The sequence below is a fragment of the Phasianus colchicus genome, chromosome 7, assembly GCF_987193195.1.
Source record: "Phasianus colchicus chromosome 7, bPhaCol1.hap1.1, whole genome shotgun sequence".
NCBI classification, from domain to species: Eukaryota; Metazoa; Chordata; class Aves; order Galliformes; family Phasianidae; genus Phasianus; species Phasianus colchicus.
The window spans coordinates 30,398,454-30,420,652 of NC_143442.1; the positions used below are offsets into that span (position 1 = coordinate 30,398,454).

The 22,199-nt window shown below is 35.3% G+C and overlaps 1 protein-coding gene and 1 long non-coding RNA gene across 6 annotated transcripts in view; one reads left to right on the plus strand and one right to left on the minus strand.

Annotated features, from left to right (window-relative positions):
- The window catches only part of TFPI (tissue factor pathway inhibitor), a 210,293-nt gene that overhangs the window by 927 nt on the left and 187,167 nt on the right, over positions 1 to 22,199 (plus strand). For all 4 annotated transcript variants that reach the window (XM_090144375.1, XM_090144371.1, XM_031604400.2 and 1 more), the window contains exon 2: positions 1,301 to 1,451. The gene's annotated coding sequence lies outside the window, so the exon portion shown is untranslated. The remainder of the gene's footprint in view (positions 1 to 1,300; positions 1,452 to 22,199) is intronic.
- LOC116235942 (uncharacterized) lies at positions 1,338 to 21,925 on the minus strand. 2 transcript variants are annotated; one of them, XR_004168453.2, is made up of 5 exons: positions 21,667 to 21,925; positions 21,085 to 21,169; positions 20,580 to 20,626; positions 18,806 to 18,927; positions 1,338 to 1,424 (listed from the first exon to the last, which is right to left on the minus strand). It is a non-coding gene; the product is annotated as an uncharacterized LOC116235942 (long non-coding RNA). The 2 variants fall into 2 exon arrangements; XR_004168452.2 differs by lacking the exon at positions 1,338 to 1,424 and adding an exon at positions 12,816 to 15,669 and having other exon boundaries at positions 21,667 to 21,923.

Here is a 22,199-nt window from a genome sequence, read left to right on the forward strand (position 1 = left end):
ATGCGAGTTGGTGGCTCAGAGTTCCTCAACGGAACGGTGTTTGAGAGAGCAAGTTAACGGAGGCACCTGTACGCATCTGGGGCTCATCTGCAGCAAGGCTTTCGGTAGAGATTAATGAACTTTGAATCGTGCAGCCTGAGGCACGTAATCCCTGTCAAAACGTGTTTTGGAAACACCAGAGCGTCGCATCAATACGTTTTCATAACAGCCGCAGGGAATCCAAGTTAGAGACAACATATTTTCTATAGAAAGCCAGGAATTCCTGTCGGCCCTGTACCTTTCAGTGCTGGGGTCCCCTGCCACGGCTGGCACCAGCGAGGGGACCGCGCTGTGGGAAGGCGGGAGTTCACCTCGTGGCGCCTCCTTCTTCCACAGCACCGCTCTGGAAGCCCTTTCAGCGTTCTTGGTTCTACGCAAAGCGCGAGAACGGCCACTTAACGGGGCTGCATACCTCGTGGGAATCGAAGCAGTGGTGCTTTGTTTGCAGCGGGCGTTTTGTTTCCTCGTTTTTTTGTTTTTTTGTTTTTTTTTGTTGCTGTGGGTTTCTGTTTCTGTATCTGTTGTTTAGTTCTTACACATAGAACACATTCGAGGGCGGCAATTTATGGTTAAGAGCAGAGTGAGTGATCGTGTAGGAATAAACATAAAGTATAGAAATCAACACCAGGCGGCTTTTTAGATCAGTAACTCCTAGATAATTACCAGCATAGATGTGAATTACATAAGAAGTTAATTAGTCTGGCTCCATTCACTCCTAACCTCAATAAAGAGCCTCCAAAATGCATACATGGAAATCAGACAAATTAGTAGTGCTTTCATCTGCTCTAGAGATTATTATAAGGCTTCTGAAATTTTCCAGCAGTTCAGTCCTCCCCCAGAAAGGAAACAAACTCTAACATATTACATGCTTTCAGTTGCACGTGCAAACTAGAGGACTACAAAATAGTTGCAAAGGATCATTGTGTACAAAGTGGCAACTGTGGTACAGACACATCTCTGGTGTTTCAAAAGATGAATAGACAAATTAAACACAGTGGAAAATGAAGGAAAATAGAAAACCTTTGGAGGAAATTTATCTGTGAATTATGTCCTGACTAACAAAATAGCCAGGAACTCTTTTCAGCACATAGAGAGGATAAATGATTTAGTGAAAAATACTAATAAACCCGTCTTTACCGAAATATTAGAAGAGTTGAATAAGTACTTAGCGAGTCTGAGAATAATGCATTTATTTTGTTCACAGCTGATTCCTGAATGGTCATCACACAATGTCTAAAATACTCTTTGTTGCTCTTGACAGCTATGCTCATGCACACCTCCTTGGCAACTTGCTGGAACTGACAACAGCGTTGTATGCGTTTCTTCATCCACTCATACCAGTACAGTGACAGGAAGGACAAGAAGAAAGACAATCTATGAATTCCCTACAAAGATGGAAGAAAAAAATTAAGGTAAAGTCTACCCAGAATCATGTTTTTGGGAAATAAAACAAGACTGCTCTATCCCATTTGATTTGTTAGTTTCAGAGAAAAAAAAAAAAAAAGAATGAAACAGTGATATTTTCTGCAGTCTAGGTCCTCCAAAACCTGAAGCAGACAAAATCATGTAATTAGTGGGGCTGTCATTCTTGAGTGTTGTGGAGAAATTGGGCAAAGAACAAGACATAGAAGACCAAAAAAAATGCATCTAAGAGAGCAAAATCACATTTATAAAAACACAGTTGCAGCCTGGCACCTTGTATGAATCTATTTGTTTTGTTGTTCTTATGATATGGTAGGTGTCAATCATGCAAACAGTCATGAATAGGTGCAGATAATTCATGATGAGTAAAAACAAAGGAATCCATATTCATTTAGATCTGTATGTAGGTCGAGATCAAGGAGTCAATATTAATAGCTTGCATTGATTGACCAGAAAATAGTTACTAGAATAAACAAAGACTAAGGAATTGCAGTAATTACACAACCTGAAAAGTTTCACCTCCCTGCTGAGTGCTGTCTCACCCCTCAAAAAGACCAGAGCTAAACTAAGTATTACCCTGCAGAAACATTCAATAAATAAGAAAGCAAACCAACCATGCCTTATTTTTGTTTTTCATAGTAGAAGAAAAATTGCCAGAGAAAATTCTGCCCCGGGTTTCTTATTTAACTTGTAGGCCTTTTAATGTTGTCCTAGTGGTACAATACATATCTTCATTTTTATTTTTCCTTTCTCCACTAGAGAACTCGCAACTTCTAAATTGTAACCGTAAGTCACATTCCCACACTGATCTGGGTGATGTCCATAGGAGATAAAAAGCCCTGTCAATAAATCGATGGACGGGCATAATGAGAAGTGTGACTTTTGTGTATCACATTAGAGACAGCAAAGGTCAAGCGGGCCAGGTGACCAGGCAACATCAAAGTTGCCTTGTCTTCTATAAACTTAATAGTCTGGCTAACAAGATAATTACTCAGCTCATCAGAGCAGATGTCGATCTCTTGAAATCATTGCTCTATCATCTATACTACCTATGGGCATCAGTTTTCAAAACTGTCTAGTATCTTAACAGATAGAAGACATGTACTTAAGTTTTCCCAAGCCAAAGTAAAATTCCACATCAACTCTCATTTGAACTCACAAGCAGTTTCCCATGCATTTCATAAAGTAGTATCATAATATATTAATAAAATACTTACAGAAGAATGAAAGCTCTCAAAACACCTATTCAAATATTTTCTTTTAGGGCTTCCCTTTAGTAAAATGTTAGCTCTAGAAGAATCTCAAGTCCTTTGATGTAAATAATACAGTATCTATCAACAGTTAAACAGGAAACTTACATCTTCAAAGCTACTAAGTAAAATAGTTAGGCAAGGCATAACAAAAGCAAAAAAAAAACCCCAACTTCCTGATCTTTAATTCAGGACAAATCAATATTTTATACACATGTATAATAACCCATACTTTGCAACACAGACGTTTCTGTTTTCATTTGCTCCTTTTCCGTACATAATATTTCATTATTGTTAATGCAAGATGAAGATCAGAGGTACACGCATTTGTAATTAAGGCTGAGTTTACTTATTCTCATTAAAAATACTGTCCTAGGGATATAATCCAGAATCTTGATAAATGATGCATTTAATATGCATGTTTCAATACTTAAAATAATTTTGTGCATGTAACATATAGCTCAAAAAATTATGAAAGATAAAACTTGGTCATGCTGGTGGAAGAATAAGAATGCTGCAGACAACGCAAGGTTAATATCAAAACAAAGAAGCAAATACTGGAAAAAGAAACAGCAATGTTATTCAATATGCTTTTGTAATCTGGAGCAGGAGAAATATATATTCAATTACAACTACACTGTAGTTGTGATGTCTGAAGCGTAATTAATGAGCTACATAATTTATGTTCAGCAGAAATGATGTCTCAGTCATTGTAATAAGCTGTGCATTTTTAAAACCACTTGTCTCCATCATGGATCTTTAATACTACCAAAATCATGAAACGTATCTTGCTTCCTGATTTTTCAGACATGCCATACGTTTCTTTCTGTAAGTTCAACACTGAATATTTTTTTATGTAGCCTCTGTACTGGACTATACATGAGTTGAAAACAGTAAGTGCCACTAATCTATTCCTAGACTTTAAGATGCTTCCTTAAATGTCACACAGTGAAATCATGTTTTTGGATAAAAGACTGAAAGATGCATCACTTTAGTGCATAGTATTGATGGTTAACAGATTCTTGTGCAGACTTGGCCAGAGCTGGCATAATCCAACTTCTTCAAGCAAGGAGAAGGGAACATCACCTCGTAATTGAAATGAATTCTTGAGTCAGCATCTGCAAATAGAGACTTTGAACAGACTTGTCCAGATATTTGAATTAATTTCATGTTTTCCTTTAAGCTTCTATGGCACTATTCTTGAATTACAGGAGTTAGAACAGAATAGAAAATTACGTCTTGACAATTGATATTTATGATTTATGAATATATTCCTAAGTTCAAGTGCTTTCATTGGATGCAAGGTCACATATTTCCCTGGCTATCAGACCATCAGAGCTTACAGTTATTCCCTACCAAGTATGTAAAACTTTCTTCCAATTTTCTTGGTATGTATCTCACATAATTACTGTTTTTTTTCTTTTAACGGATAGTAATCTGTTTCCCACTTTTGGATGAGAAACCGCTCATCTTATAAACAGCTCATAAATGTACTTTGACACCACAGGTGAAAGTCATCTCATTGATATGCAGTAGTGTAGTACAAAAAATAAAGTATTAGGCACAAGTAATATACACAATCTGTACAACATCAAAACATTTCTAAAAATCCACTTGTGACAGATACCATATTGAACCCCTTTAACCACATGCATTGTCTGTCTTGTACTTGACAGTCTCAAAAACTAAACCTTGGTCTTTTACACTCATGCCTTCAGCAGTCCTATACATTTGATTAGTGTTACTTTTTTGTAGTCTCTTGGTCAGAGCTATCTACATGCTTCAGATGGTAAGGTAAAAACTGGCTTCACCTAACAAAACAGCAGTCACAATTCTGCGCCTAATGATGTTCTTTATTGTATTGCTTTACAGAAGCACAATAAGTTAAAGGAATAAACATTTCACAGAATTTTGACCATACGTGTAACTAAGAATAACTTTTCCTTTAAAATAACATGGAATCAGAAGAGAAAAAGGCCTGAGTGAGTTTTCACAAGGTGCCATTTTACATTTACATGAAATTAGAAGGAATGCAATGCATTACTTGAAACTTTAAGAATTGCTATTGACGAGGCAGTATTTTTAATACTTTCATAAGAGTTTCAGATGAACTCTGACTTCATTTACAACTCCTACATCCCCCTGGTGACTATATAACATTAAGCACATTTCAAAATGGAGCTTAAGCATCCCTTTGAAAGTAATAACAATTGTAATTCATGCTGGTTGATGTTGTTATATTACTCAAAAAAGTCACAGGTGCTTATAGTTTGAGTAAAGAGCATACAGTTCATCGAACTATGCTAATGCAACATTTTATGGAGGAAAACATAATATAGTGTAGCTGTATCAATATCTAAGATAACTGTAGCCAAATAGAAGGATAACCTGTTCTAGACATTTTGTAGCCTCACTTCATGCAAGAAGAGGGAAAAAATTTCCTTTTGTTTAACTTGGATTTTGACAATGATATTAGTAATATATCAGTCATTAATTTTCTATGACAAGGTATTTCTACCTTTTTCTTACTAGCTATTACCTGGCTAGTACATTTCCTTTTTGCATCCCAACACCTTCCGGTATCAGTTACCAAATTGATCCTTACATCTGAGTAACAAACACTTTTTAAGATTTCTACATGAGTGTGGAGTGAATTTCTGAACTTCTAGGTAACCGATTCCATCTTTGTCAGTAAACAAGAAACAACATGTTAAATTTGTCCAAGAAACAGCACATTAAATTTGTTCAAGCTAAATATCTCAGTGAACTGAAGTCTCAGTTCCAAAACTGGGAAGGTTACCTACAAACAGTAAGAATAATAAAAACTTCTGCTACCAATCTAATTTCCTAGCTGTCACTTAAATTTTTTAAGGGGTACTTCAACTGTGGAAACAAAATAAACAATTCAGCATTGTTTCCTTTTCTTTATTCCCCACCTAATAATCAGGATCACCTCCAAAATCATAAAAGAGAAGTTTATTTAATCCAGAGTTAGGATGATGACAAGGCTTCATTCGTATATTTTAGAGAGGAAAATACATTGAGATTCATGAGAAATAAGCACAAAATCAGTGTGAAGTTTTAATAGAGAGCATGCATGAAATGCATACACAGATGTCTGAAATTTGGCATTCAATTTTTCTTTTCTAAATTGCTTCCTTCCTATTTTAGCATCATCTTCCCATCTTCCAAAATAAATACCAAATAGTTTACATTTTCTTATAGTTGTCCTTTTGTTGACTGCATTTTTAAAATTCTCTTTCTGAAACAGAGATATCCCATTCTCTAATTTGCATGCTTTTGTGTGTTTTCTCCTCTGCATTTTGGATATTATAGCAATTGTGTGACTTTAGATGCCTCCCTTCTTTCTTACCAGCTGCAGTGGTGCAGACTTTACTTCCAGGAATTCTACCAATTGAATTAGATGCAGCATAAGTCCAAAGTCCATTTGTTGCCAAGTCTTTGGTAGTTTTCAATCTTTCTACTAAAAGTTGTGAACTAATGTGTTTTATTTCCAGCCTACAAATAAATTTACAAGTTGCTGTTACTGCATCTTGCAAGAGCCAGCAACTTATGTTGTGATAATCCAGCTATGATTAGGTTTTATTTTTTTTTTTTTTTTACTATCTCCTTGAACTCCAACATAATGCTACATGAGATTTTTTTTCAACTGCCTATTTCTTACATACTTCCAATAAGTGAAGAACTCTTTTCTTCCTATCTTGTTACTCCCTTCTCTAAATCATCTAGACCTTCCTATTAAGTTTTGCGTCGTGTCTCTGGACCCTGTAAAACTTTCCACTTGAAATTAAATGGCAAGATAACTGCTAAAAAAAATTCTTTGGGAAGTCATTTTTCTTTTAATGACTAAAAAAACCCAAAAAACATAGTTAATACAATTTCTTAATGAAATATTGTAAGTTCCTTAGCTCACCCTGAAGGAAGACATACTTTCAGAGGCTTTCAACTTTCGCTATTTAGAATGTCAAAGATTTCCATATTCAGGAAGTAACATTCCAATGTGGCACATCAATTAACATTAATATATAACCAGTATTAGCAACAGAAGGCTAATAATGCCCCCAGAAAACCTCCTAACCAGCCCACTGCAATCTCTCTTCTAGAGCTCAATGAAGATAAAGCATGCTTTCTAGAGTAATACACTCATTCATCATTGTCACCAGATATAAATTAGCTTTCCGAAAAGTTCACTTTGTCAATATGTTCCTGGATGATTTTTCCTAATAATTTCTCTGCTTTTGACTTCAAATATTTCCAAAATCATTCTTTGCCATTAACTTTTCTATAGTTTATTTCATTCTCTTTAAAAATTTTATCATTCATATCTAAAACCAGTTATGTATCTTTTCCCATTTTTATTTCCCACTTTTTTAATTATCACAAATTGCTTTTTTTTTTTTTTAATGTATTCCCTAACAGATATCATAAATATTGAATCTCTTTTCCTCTTTTTTTTTTTTTTTTAGTCACTATTTGGGTTTGTGTCCCCGTCCTGTTCCCTCCCACCCCTTCAGCCCAAACATCTTGTCCTTGGACAACACAAAATTGAATCTCTCTAAGCACAAATGGCCTTCAACTAAATATTCCCTGGAGTATGAAACGATCTCCTACTCAGGAAACACAGGAAAATCAGCACTGAAAGCACATAACTGTCTTGTGCATGATAAGATAAAGAAAACTGTTACCCAGTAAGTATTTCAAGTAGAGATTCATACACTTCTAAATTTACTAGGGGAAAAAAAAAAAAAGCACGCAACACCAAAAAACACCTTAAAACATGCTTAAGGTGGTGCCTGAGATCAAATAATAGATAGGCAGGAACTTAGTCCCACAGCCATGCAGTTAAAGAACTTTAATGGTTCCAAAGTTTTATCTTGTCAGCCCACTGCCTCCATTTTGAAAGTATCATGGTTTTGTCTAAAATCAAGTTCATGTTGGTTTATACCCTCACGTATCCTCTGGATAATCAGACCTCCTTTTGTTCTCTACTTATGCATGAGGCACTGAAAAGCACTGACAACTTCCACGTTACACATGTCTGAAGCACACAAGTTGGAGTCTCTTGAAAAAAAAAAAAAAAGACCTGCAACACAGAAGCACTACAGCTTGAACACCAGTGTACCAAGAAGTAAACATACAACACAGATTAAATATGTTAAGACCCAAATGCCAGCTTAATGGTTACATGGAGCGCCAGTCTTGAATCAGTACTGCTCTTCAGATAGAAGTATTGCACACTTGAGATTAGATACAGTAAATAGTGCTAAAACGGGTATCACATGGATACATTTTTAATATATGAATGTTAGAACTAAAAGCAAATTAAAGCTCCCTCAGCAGATGCTCCTTAGCTGAAAAAAATATATAAAATCAATCGTGAATAACACAATCACATCATTTTCTTTTGATAATTTGATTGCAAAAACCATTTCAAGAATAACTTTCCTCATTCACAATTAGGCACTTGATTCCTCACTTTTAGTTATACTAGCTGAGTTGTTTGTGAGGTCTCTTGATAATTTGTAAATAAACTTAAGTATGTGTCCTGGAAATACAGGATTCATTTTGGATTTTTCAGTTAGCTTTTTGAAGGTACAATTTATGAATAATCATTTAGGACAAGTAAGTAGAACAAACTGCAAGTGAGAGAGAAACTGAGGCAGAGACACAAAAAAGTAAGATTGCAGGAGCTCTTAAAACTACTGGGGGTTGAAAAATTTCTACCGTGGGATCACGTTTTTCTATGGGATACCTATTTCCTTCATGAAGAAAACTACCGTTTTTGACAATATCCTTGAACTCATGTCACCCTTTGTGACACAGCCCAAGGAATTCTTAGCTTAGCTTCTCTGACCAAAATGCATCTGAACTATTTCTTGTTATAAGTTTCAACATGAAAGACGTGGAAGCATTTCTGTTCTACTGTTTGTAACTTAAAGCCTTAGACATATTGAACTTTTGAATCATAAAGCGGGTAGTTCTTGCATTTTAACTTTTCCCTCTGTTGACATCTTTGAAGATTTGTTCATCTATAGCCCCCTTAGAATTGCTGTGTCTCAGAGTTCACCTCAAACAAGTTATGGTTATATTAGAGGATTAATGCCATGATTACATTCAATAAATTTTTACTACTGAAACAAATGAAAACATTCTTTAGAAACTTAAAAATACATGAATAAAATCCAGTAAGTGCACACCACTACTTCAAAAGAAAACTTTATAAAGGAAAGTGTAAGACTGGAGACTAAGTCTTATATTCCTTTCTCAGACCAAACTCACATCAGTTGAGTGCAAAGAAATTCTCAAGTCTACCAGGAAACCGTAATATTTCATAAAGAAAGAACTGTAAGCATTTCAGGTACATCATCTTATATTTTTACAGAATTAGAGCATCATTTAATTCAAAAGATTAACTTTAAATTAACTCATTAAGGTACTTAAAAATTACTTGGACTTTAGAAAATAAACAAAACTTTTTAAAATAAGCAGTCTGCTCTGAAAGTAATGCCTGCCTAATTATGTTGGCCCAAGATGTCAGAGGAAGATGATGGTGGTATGGAAGTAGACAATCTCACCAATATTCCATTAAATTTTGTTGCCATGTGACATATGGTGACAGGCAGTCTGACAGAATTGACTCAGAAGGGCAGATGAAGCAAAGGTGTGTCACTGAATTCTTCTATGTGGACAAAATGGCAGCCATTAACATTCATTGGCACTCGCTGCATATTTATGGAGACAAAACTGTGAATGTGAGCTCAGTGAGGTGGTGAGTGATACATTTAAACACTGTTGACCTTACATATATGAAGATATGGAAAAAAAACAATAAACAAAAAACCCTGGTGAGTTACGAACAAGAAGCAAATCAACATCCCTTCTTTTCAGTTCCTTGTTGCTGTGTTTGATCGCATTGCTGGAGCCTGAAATGTGTTTATACTGTCTACTAGCAGATAGCATAAAGGAAGCCCTCTTCCCTTTATTCACAGCTGGTGAGGAAAAAAATGAAAACATATGGTTAAAACCATGCTGCCAGCAACAAATGCAGTCTATTAACTCCGTGTAACCCTAAGATAATGGTGTATAGAAATAAATTATTAAAGTGTATGTGAAAAAGTTGGAGAGGACTGTAGAGAGACTTTGGGAAGAAGAACTGGTATGAAGAGAAGGGCAATTTTAAGTGCAGTAGCAGATGCATAAAAAAGGGAAATGACAATGAAAGCAACCAGATTTTCAACCTGTGGTGCTTAATTTCCTTACAGGTTATGCATTGAGTTTTTACTGAGAGAACTTAACAGAGCCTCAGCTTCAAAATGAATTGTGTGATAGAGAAACATTAACCCATATAATTATAAAAAATATGACAGAAGACTGTTAACCTATCCCAGTTGAAAAACATGCCTGCTCTTGATAGCTTTCCTTGTACTGGCCTTACTTTTTATGCCACATCCAAACCATTTTTTGGCATTGTTGTTCTGACTTAGGTTTCTGAATAAGATACTGAGGAGATAGAAAATGCTGTTTAGCCTCCACCTGGCTATTTTGCTGCTCTCTAAAGCTCCTCCTCTGCCAACTACATTTTAGTCTACTCTTGAGTTTTTCAGACTGTGACCTTAAAAAATAAGAGCCCATTAGAGAGCAGAAATATTGTAGGTTGGTATGATTTTCACAAGAAAAATAGTAGTATGGGTGAAGCTAAGCCTTATTTACTATGTACTTTTCCACAAGACCTCAGCCTGTATCACATACCACTGCCCACCTCTTCCTCTTGAAACTTGTTATGCTACCAAATGCCAAGAAACATTGGATTTTAAAAAGTTTGTGCATTTAAAAAATGTATTCATAAAAGCACAGCTCTTTTTGCTTTCACATTACAGTTTCATTGTTTTGGAGACATCTTCAGTGTCATTGCAATTGGGAACATTCTTTTGCAATTCTATTAAAATAGGATGTTTGATTAATATCTCCTTATTGAAATCAATACCAGCTGGATTTTATTTCCCAGTAATAATGCATAAAGGCTGTATGTGTTCAGCATATGAACAGCAGAACATAGAGGTTCTGTTGCCTGTTTATTTTTCTCATATGGCAAGAAAAAAGCACTGTAAAAACAATAATAGGGGGAAAAGGAACGTAAGTAAGAGCGGCTTTAATGATTCAGGTTTGAAGAAAGTTGATATGAATAGCCATCAGAAAAAGTGCTTAGATTTGTGTATTCATTTCCAAAAGAAACTTTAAAGATTTAACTGAAGTATAGCAAAAGAGACACAAACTGCACAGAATTGCAAGTTTAAACAGCTGTTTCCAGAAAGAACAGATTTACTTTGCTACAAAAATATTTTGTTAGAGAAAGGAAAAATTCCAGAGTAAAAACAATCACAGTTGCAAGTCAGCAGTTTAAATTAGAGGTACTTTGAAGCCCTTGGTTAGGAATACTTCATAAAAAATTCTACAAAGAACCAAGTAGTTCGTATTGATCCTTGGGAATGAAAAAGGCCTTTTTAAGCTAGCTTGTTGTATGAAACAAACACAGTTTCCGGACAGCAGTGTTGTAGGAAGATCTGACACGATCAGAATTGGGACCATTCTGACAAAAATCAAAATCATAGGCTTCTGTTAGAAACATGGTTCTCAAAAAAGGTACTCTATCCTTAAGGCAGAGTGTACATGTTGAAAAGTAGTAATCACTAAATTTTATTTAACTAGATTTTTTTCCTCTGTGACTTGGCTTGCATTCAAATAATAATCAGCAAATGTTCTGTGAAAGGCTATTCCTGTTCAGAGAAGAAAAGGCAAAGTGGCAGACTCTTCCTCCTTTTAAATTCATACCACGTAGCCATTCACAAGAAAGGACAAAGCAATAGAGATGTGAAGAAGAAAATAATCATACTTGGATATATTTAAAAATAATCTGCAGAGTTTTAAAGTTGATAGACTATATTACAGTGGATTTAAAATTAAGTTTACTGGATATTATGCTTATAAAGAATTGACATTGCTTCTAAAAGGTTCTTGGCAATACCAAGCAAAGTATTTGCAGGTAAGTCAATAGTCATACAAAGAAAGGAGAATGAACCTCACCCAGTTGGAGAAGGGGCTTCGCTGGCTACACAGCACCTCCTCACAAGAAGCAGCCCAGGTCCAAGAGATGCTTTCCCTTCAGTGGCTGGCCCTCATGTGAGCTCAAAGTGCATCCATCCTGGCTCTACCCATTCTGATAAGGTGGGGAGCATAGGTGCAAACAATCTGCCTGTGCTTCCTGGGCCAGACACAACCCTTTATCAAGTGCCCAATCACCAGTTCAAACCCTGACCTAACAGTTCTCCTGTACTGGGTAAAACACGAATTAATTCCAAGAGCTAGGAAAGGTAGCTGCTGATTGAAACTATACATGGGACAATGACCTTTAAGACCAAATCTGACTTAAGACCACAATAAATACAGTGAAATGACTAGTAATATTCTATCACATTATCTTAGTATTCCTTACTAAGTGGGACATGAATTATATAGCAGAATATGTATTCCCATTATAATGAAGTTTGTCCTGAACAGGCTTTAAATAATGAGACTCATTCAGCTCTGTGTTCAGACGTCTCTTCATTTGCACTGAATCCGAGAAGCTGTGTATATAATATATACACACACACTTAGACAAAAACCAACCAAAAAACTAAAACAAAAGAACATAGCTCTTTCTAGATCTGCATGCAGTCTGAAGACACACCTCCCCTTCCCAGTACTATGCCAAGTAAAGAACATATATCACGTTATTAAAATAAACTACTCAGCAGATTAAACTTGAATACCTAAGCAAATCATTGAAAGTTCTTCTGGTGGAATATTTGCATAGAGATCCAGCCATTTTCTGTTCAAGTTCTGCTCAATTCCTTCCAGTTAAGGAGAAATACATTAAGAAATTCACGTACTATTTTCACACCTCAGCTGATTTTTCAGTAGTATTAAATATATATTAATAAATAGCATTATTTATACCAAATATATACATACCAATTGGTAGTTATCATAGCATATAATTATACAGTATAATTAAATATAAGCATAAAATATTTTGTGATTACATTTGACTGTCCTGAAAATCCAAACAGATACACTAAGTCACATTCTTGCTATGTTTCAAAATGGAAACCAGGTAAAAACTTCGCTTAAAGGAAACGCTGGGGGAAAATTGCCTGCAGAAAAAGGTCTCTCTTCTCTAACTTAGCAACAGGAGAAAGTCAGTATATTTAACAACATTAGTATCTACTATTTCTTAGCCTCAGAACACAGAACATCTTAAAATATTTCAGAAAGTTCCAAAGCACTGGTGAGGTCATGGCCCTTGCTTTTCATTACAGGACTGCAGAACAAACTGAGAATGCCTGGAAAGCCAACTGCACTGCATATAAACTCTAATTTGAATAACACTTCCACTGCAAAACTGATAAAAGCCACACATTTACCTTAAGCAGAAATGTGCTGTAAATTTGCATACAAATTGCATACACTATTTTGCATTTCTTGAAGTAGGTCTTACCATTTTTTTCCATATATTCCATGCAAATAGAAAGCTGTAAATGCTATGTTAATTTCAAATCATTGTTATACAGCCTACAATGTGTCTTAATACTGCATCTCAAGTGATTCACCTCCTTGTGTCCTGTTCAACAGATTTTCTACAAGTTGCAGTACACTCAAAACTTTAAGAGATTAAAAAATAGGGAGACAGTTTACACATTCAGAGATATCCTGTTAAGTTGTTGAATATATTTTTGAAAAGCAGAATTGCAGGCCAGTTTTTCAATATGAAGTTTCATGTTAGTCTTACTGTGTAAGCACTCAGCTAGTGTGATCACTTCTATTTCACAGATCAATGATTGTCTATCAAGCAGGCAAACACCAAAATTCCAAGTACTATTGCAAACACTTTCAAGATGTGCACAGGAATTGTTGTCTATAATTAAAATGCTGATCCCTCACTTGAGCTCCTTTTCAAGCGCTTTTAACTTATTTTCATACCATCAGTAGTTTAGCTGGCTTTTTCTCCTTTAAGAAAAGTGCTCAGATAAATTAAGCATATTCAAGTGCAGGTGAATTCTCTGCAAACAGTTCAGAAGGATGATGGGATGCTACAAGAGATCAGAAGATAACCAAATTGGATTATCTGCTCAGTGAACCAGATTGCAGATATTCTTCAGAGGCTTTCCTACCTTTTTTTAGTGAGCCTTCATAAGGGGCGGTTCATATTACATATCATATTGAACAACTAAAAATCTGAAGAGCAACAGTTCCTCTGAATCATTCCTTGTTTTCTGTCTAGGCAGGAGAACTGAAGAAAGCAGTTTACATCGAGTCAAAGTGAAAGTCCTTTATACAAAATGGCTGTTATTAATCTGATTAATACAAGGAAAAAAACTCATTTGTCTGTTCACTCTAGTAGGTACCATCACCCAGCTGCTAATCAATTTGCGTGCAGGTTGTTTACCTGCCTCTGGAAGTTCACAAGGTACTTTCATTACCTCCTTGCTGGGAATTTTCATGAAGCTTTTAAGATAGTTACTAATCTACTGTTGCATTTGGCTATTAATTAACATCAGTAGCCTGGGAGAAGTAGAGCTAGTAGGCACATGACAAAACAAGATATTCCCCATGCTTATCTCACCTGAAATCTTATCTGATTTTAGCAAAATAAAATCTATAAATCTGTCAGGCGCATTACAACAGTAACTGAAATCTGGACAACCTGATATTTCTGTATCAAATTCATGAGAGAGGGGAGAAACAATTCTACCTTCTTACACACCAGACAAAACACACAGGAATTCAGCATGTGAACTGTTTTGACTCATTCAAATAAGTAAATGAAGACTTACCTGTTGGTGCATATAGTACTGTTATACATTAATCTGAAATGTTTTTTAGTCATGGTTAGAACTGTTCCTTTAAGACGTACATCATGTCATTACAAAGAATGTCTGGAGCCAGTAAAATTCTTTTCTAAGTTATTATTGAGCTGTCCCTTTCAGAGAAAGCATTAGCTGCATTTCATATCTGCTTATCCTAGCGGAAGAAGTGAAAACCAATGTACAATATTGGAGGAAAAAAGTATTCTTTGCTGCATTCCTATGCTCGAGAGAGTATACTTTAAAGAAAGATAACAAACAAGAATTTGCTTCCTTCTGATTTCCCTCTGATTTGAAGGATATTGCTCAAAAAGGTGTGTAATAATTCACAGTGTTTTCTTAATAATCTCCAAGGACAATATTAATGCCTTCATAACCTATTTCACAATCTCACATATCAGATTGCGGGTTTCTTTTTCCTCCATTGTTCAGCATGGGTTTTTACACCGAATTTCAAAACAAAGGTAACTGCTGAGCAGAGATGGAATAGCTCCAATTCTGAGCAAAACAAAACCAAGTACAGACATTTTCTTCTGGATACAGGTGTGATCCCTGCTCAGATTTTAGAAATTATTTCTGTGTAACTTCAATCAAATAGAGATATGATTAATAATAAAGGTTCTGAAATTACATTAATATGAACTAAGTAGGAGCAGTGCCAAGATTTTTCTTTAAATCTGAAACTGTTGTGTTAAAATAAGGGGAAATGGTTTCAAGCACAACAGGGTAGACTTGGAGCGGGTATAAGGAAAAAATCTTCTACAGCAAGGGTGAGGAAGCACTGGCACATGTTGTCCAGAGGTGTGGTGGATGTCCTGTTCCTGGAGACTTGAAAGGCAAGGCTTGATTAGGCTCCAGGCAAACTGATCTATTGTGGTATCCATGTTCACCGTGGGGGAGTTGGAGTAGATGCCCTTTAAAGATCCCTCTCAGCTCCAAGGGTTCTATGATTCTGTGTTCCTACGAAACAAAACCTCTTCTGTTCTCTGCTCTCCAGGTTAGTTTCTTGACAGCTGTAATTCTAAGCAAGAGCTCTGGAGAAAAACACAAGAGGAATTGGAGAAAACTGATGAAACTGTCAGTATATTGTAGTCCCAAAAGAAATCCTGATGTTTTTACAGAATATCAGAGTAGACCAAGATATCATGTGAACACCCAGATCACAAGTATCAAATGCATGAGATTGAAAAGAAAAAAGTTAAATTAGCTAAATTTCCAGGGCAGATTTTTCTTACAGAATTATTTTTGCTTTTGTATTTGAAACTTATGCATTTGGCAAGAATAACCACCACCTGTCCTCAATTATTTCTCTATGGAAAGAAATAATAAAATTTCCATAGGATAAAAGATCAGCCAGCTATCATAAACTTATTCAGAAGTGTCTAAATTCACCTCACACAAACATTTTCAGCCAGTGAGATATGTCAGGTAAAATAGTCAAAAAACAATCTGTTTTAGTTCTGAATGGTCCTCTCATGGCATATTAATTGAATATTTTTAGCCTTTGTTTTGTAATTTTTGTTCTTTCTGAAGAAAACTTCCCCTTGAAGAAGAACATGGACAAGGAAGGTATGGGGAACATTTTGTGGACTTCCAGAGAGCTCATTACCTACTATAGTTAACTGGAAAAAAAAACATTAGAAAGCAAAGTCACTTGCAGGAACATTTCAGTATTAATGTGACACACTGCTTGTGTCCTCTCACACACCGCTTTTTCCAAGAGCCTGATCTAAGTTTTTCCCTCCATATGTTATCAGCCACTCTTTTTCTGCCTTAATTTGAATTACAATTCAGATAAAATTCTATGAGCAGCATAAATCTTAAAACCAATATACATATGGATATCCTACACAGTCTTTTCAATCAATTTTCTTGTAATGTGGTTCAACTGACAGTTTATCTTTTATTTGATGTTTTTGCTATCTGTCTCCTCAGGCTTTTGAGTTCGTTACACCTACAGTGGCTAAAAGGTATTTTCAGTGATAATGTTTGTTTAGAGCTGGCCCAGGGCTCAGATAGTAGAAAGAGGGGAGGTGGGAGAACTAGAAAAAGGTCATAAGACTAAGATACTTTAGATGACAAGCCTAAAATATTATTTAACTAAAACTGTAAACACACATTAACTCAATTCCTACTACAGGACAAGTATATAACAGAAATACTATTCTTCTTGTAACTGTCTTAAAATTAAGTTAGTAATGGAATACACTCTCCAGAAATAGTTATAACTTCCTGTGGGATGAATCCTGACCCCATCAGGATAAAGTAAACCAATCACGGACAAGTTTGTCAGGGAATGAGTAGTGAAAATCCTCCTTTGATCCAACTTAGATACATGGCTTTATGGCTAGCTACTTGTTGACAGAGTCTTTAGCTGAGGTTCGCCCCTTCTTTAAGAATGGAGATGATAAATGTCACTTAAGCTTGCTTTTCTTAACTTTTCCCATCTTCACCTCTGTTAACACTGGTAAACTTCTCAAATACTTTGAGGGTTTTTGTGAAGTCTGTATATGCAGACATTTCTCTACAGACTTGAAGGCATATAGAATTCAGTTATCTTCTAATTTCTAGTGCAATCATATAAAATATGTACAGTAAGTTTTTGCAGTGATATTACTATCAATTTACAATGCAAGGTAAATACCTAATTGAGACTGACATTTTTATTTCTAAGGGGGAAAATCAAATCCATTCTTCCTTGTCAAATAAGTAACTTGAAAATGTAAATTATTAGAGTATATAGGTACCACAATTAATTGTATGAACTAAACTTTTTGCTTCAAGCTGTGACAGCAATTTGTGACTGAAGAATTCAGTGTATGTCATGGGTCAGGTTTTTATTCTTTGGTAAAAGTGAAGAAACTTATACAAAGTCTCATTTTACATGTCTTTATTCAGAAAGGGCAAGATAATTTGGGGAAAAAACAACCAGAAGCTTGGAATCATTTTGAGGTTTTTTCAAAATCCATGATGGTACTCATCTTTAAGAAATGAAAATATTACAGGACTTGTATTTTTAAAATATTGGTTCCCTTCCTTGTTTTTGAAGGCATCAAAGGAATTTGCTAGAAAAGTTTAAAGACAAATTAACAATAAATAGTTTTTCCCTTGGACAATATGGATAACCATCCACCATTCAACTACAGAGTGTCTCACTGATGCCAGAAGTGAACTGTCTTTCTCCTTCAGGAATACAGCGCACCTATAATGGGCAAGTAGGCATCACAAGGGATATCTGCATTAAAACTGATTTCTTGATCAAAATGCATTAAAAGAATGATTCATCAGTAATTCAGAATGAGACAAATACTGCAGATTCAAGGAAGCTGAAGTAGAATATTTCTGTCCTAAAGGTTGACAGAACTTGCTGTTTGACTGTAGGATGACATATGAAAACTCAATATAAACATCTAAAGACTAGAACAAGTTGTAAACTTAAGTTTTGACTTATTTTTATACTTCTTTAGTAGAAGCATTTTGCTTTAGACCTAAAATAGTACCTACGAGATTTCTTTTTTTCCCCTAACTGCAGTTCAGTTAGCAGCTATAAATACAAACTTGAATAGAAGCAAGCACTTCTGGGAAGGCAGCAAACAGGAGAAATATACAGCACAGCGTTTTTCCACAATGCAACATGAAATTAAATGCTTTTCACACACTGAAAATACATCCAATTCACAAAGCACTAACTACTATGCCCTCTGCTCCACAATTTTTCATTTAACTATGCAGCTCCTACATGCTACATCTGTTTTGTCTCTGAAAATGAGAAATTCCTCTTCTTTCTTAAAAAACAGTACCATCTGTTTTTCCAGAGTTAAAGTACAGATTTTCAACATTATCTCAGTGAGAGACCAGAGAATTCCTCCTAGACAGGGGAAAGCAATAACCTAAATTGGTCATTAGAACATTCCTTGTGCTTCCATACAGTTTTTATATTTATACAATTTTAAAGCAAAACATGAAATAGCTGCATAACTGCAGATTGGGTTATAATTTCTTTGAATAGTTTACTGCAAGGCTTCATTACAAATACATTAGACAAGCACTGTCCTTTTTCACTCTAATTTGCTTTTTTGACAGTCATAGGTCTTTGCAAGGTATCCAAGTAATGCAAAGGAGTTGAACTTAATTTTTTTTAAAATAGCTTAAGAAAATGCAAGTAATTACCTTATTCTACAGCCTTCATTTTCTGTGACATTCAGAGTTGCAACTCAGTAGTCTAACTATCTTCATCTTCAAACCTGCCTCAGGGCATCTCCCCACCATTCTTATATATCTGCCACATATAGCTGAAAGCAAACAAAATAATGCCATCCAGCACAACAGTCTGAAAATAACTTCTGGAGATGTTATTATCTTACGGGGGGAATGAAGGGAGTGGAATTGGGGAGATGAGTGTTTTTGCTACAATCAGTGCTGTTGAAGTTTACAAGCACATTATACCTTCTTCCTGATATTGGCTTTGAAAAGCAAGTATGTGAGGTGTCATTTAGTAATGAAATAGCTATGAAATCTTAATGTGTGTATTGTGGTACCTGACCTAATTAAAAATGGGATAATAGAACCCAGGCAAGAGTATGCCTGATAGCAAGTATTCAATTCCTAAGCTCTTAATGCCATCAATCCGCAGGGCACTAGTGAGATGCTAAAGGCTTCCAGCAGAAAATATTGGACTTTCAGAACAAATCACTCTGCAAGATTTTACACCAGCAAAGCAAACAATTAGTTTATGGAACAAGATATGTAATTTATCATTGTCATAGAACCTTCATGTTCTGTTTTAAAATGCCTCAGTATCCATTCAGTCTTCACTTTTCTGAATATAGAACATATTATGGCCATGAAGTATCAAAATTAAAACAATTCTACTAGACCCAGTTTGCCAAGACAAAGCCAGAATTCAACCAAACAAAAAAAGCTTAAAAAAAGAATATCTGGATCAATATTTTGACCAACATTTTGAAAACAAACAACATAACTCCCTTCATGACCAATTAAATGCATCTTTAACACAATGCTTAAATTTTACAGACCAAAACACCATGCTACGGTCTGTTTGCACACAAAAGGTCATTTCCACGCTGCATTTGTCTATGAATGGGTATAACATGCTTTAAGCTTCAGGAAACTGAAGAGCAAAAGTAGTCTGATTTCTAATATGATACTCAAAGGCACCACCAAATACAGTATTTCCAGGCCAAATATTCCATAGTTATTTTTCTACTATTGACTAACGTTTAAAGATATGCAAAGTTTCTAGAACATTATACCTATTTCAAAGAAGTTTTCTTGATTAAGTAGCTGTGGAAACAAAAATTGTGTATTTAAGATGCTTGCTGAAACATTTAAGTAGCTTTTCTCCCTGAAAGGCTATTAGGTAAGGATTACATTTACCAAATTTATCTTTCTTTATTATAGCCTATCCTTCAATGATTTTTAGCATATATCAAACAAGGCTATTTTTATTTTAACTCCATACATAGCAAAAAAACCTTCCATATCTTTTGACAGAAATATAAGTTGTGCTGTCACTGTCTATGCCTCCTACTATACAAGGAAAGAAGGTTTTGAAGGTTTTACCAAATTTATACTGCTTTCCATAGCTGTAAAAAGATCTTATTGATTGGTTCAACTTTTTCTTTCTGCTTTAGTCTAACGAATTTAATGTGATTTTTTTCTAATAATGAAAAAGTAGGAAAAAGCAAAACTTAAAAACATATACAGTCCTCTAATAATAGACTGTTTAAGTAACCCATCATTCTAATAAGAAACACAAAGATATCTCATCAGGACATAAGATTTCTTCCTCATTCTAATGGACTTAAAGTCATTTAAAGTGCAGTTTGTAATTTCAGTATGATAGAAATTGAGAAGTTTTGTGGCTATAAAAGACCTATGCAAGAACACTGTTACTTCATACAAAACCTATTTAATAACTTACCCATCTCAAACCAGACACTTGTTTGCAGCATTTAAATAGAGAAAAGTCTGTGTGAAGAAAAGATGCTTTAAACAATTTCAGTCATTTTTAATATGCTACGGAACAACTATTGTCTGCTCTTGAGGGAAGATAAAGTTCCACTTAGAAAACTCATATAGATTATTATGTCTGGAATAGTAAACACAGAGTTGCTGTTTTTAGAACTCCTCACAGTCATTACACCTACTGAACACAATGAAAACCTGATGAAATAGGTACTCAAATACGCAATACAAGTTATGATAAAAGATCTTTAGTTCTTGACTGTTTTTTTACATACATACTTACATAAAGTTCCAAACACATCACTGAGCTTTCCTATATCTCTTTCAACAGGAGTTAAAGTTTTAAATTGGCTTTGACCTTGTATAATCAATGAATATAAATAACTTATAACTAAGAAATAAACAAGAGACTTTGGCTAAGTAAGTTACAATAACAAAAAGAGAATAGATAGAATGCTTACCCACATCCTGGGCTCGCTGCAAAATTCCAAAGGAGGAATCTCCAAAAGAGATCCTTCCCCCCTGGTAGTCAGCTCTTAAATGGGTCTAGGAGAGATGGAGGCAGGCTTCATCCCTTCTGGCAGCACAGGTGAATTGCCTTCACTTGTGCTCCTGTGGCTGACCCATTGCTCACCTCAGGTGAATCAATCAGAGGCTCAGGCTGATTCAGCAGTTCCCATACAGACCTCCATAATTATTCATATTTACTTTATAAACATACTAATAATATTTAATATCTTAAGTCTCTCATCCAACAAAAGAAATGACATTCAGTACATTCAGCTAATGCAACAAAAATGATACCGTATTTATTTCAACACAATAAACCCCTAGGATTTGATTTTACAGTGAATCGTAAAGACTTATACTGAAGTACTCTGTGTAGGTTCTCTCAACAAAAATTGTAAAAAGTGTCTTCACCTTTATAATGCAGCAGAAAGCACAGCAACAACAGCAAAACGACAATAACCTAGACTTAAAAAACTAAGGATAAGCTCAAACATAGCAACCAAGGATTCAAACAAAGAAAAGAATCCACTTACCCCTAGAAGACCTCAAGAACATAGGGACCTCCAACAAAATACTACTGATACCACTGCCAATCCTTAAATAAGGTCTGGGAAGGGGTGGATCCTGGCTCCATCCCTTCTGGTCACTCAGTGCATTGCATGCACCTGAGCTCCCCTGGATTGGCCCTGCCTTCCCACCAGGTGGTCAATCACTGCTTCAAGCTGTGATTTAGCATTTGCACCACTGCTTCATGCTGTAGATGTTATTTCCAATTTGATTGGACTCTCACAGATAAATGAGAAGTATAGGTCTGGTTTAGTATACCATAATACAGTGATATTATTATATCACGGTTAACCTTGTTGTGTCATGATAGTAGCAGAATTTCTATGCTGCTATGAAAAAGAAAGTTAACTATAAAGATATCAGAGTGAGAACAACTTTTCTTCCTGAGAACGTTGTTTTCTGTGTTTGGGGGTTTTTTTTGTTTGTTTGTTTTCTGTTTGTTTGTTTTCTGTTTGTTTGTTTGTTTTTTAAGCAAGACTGATCAGATTCCTTTTTATTT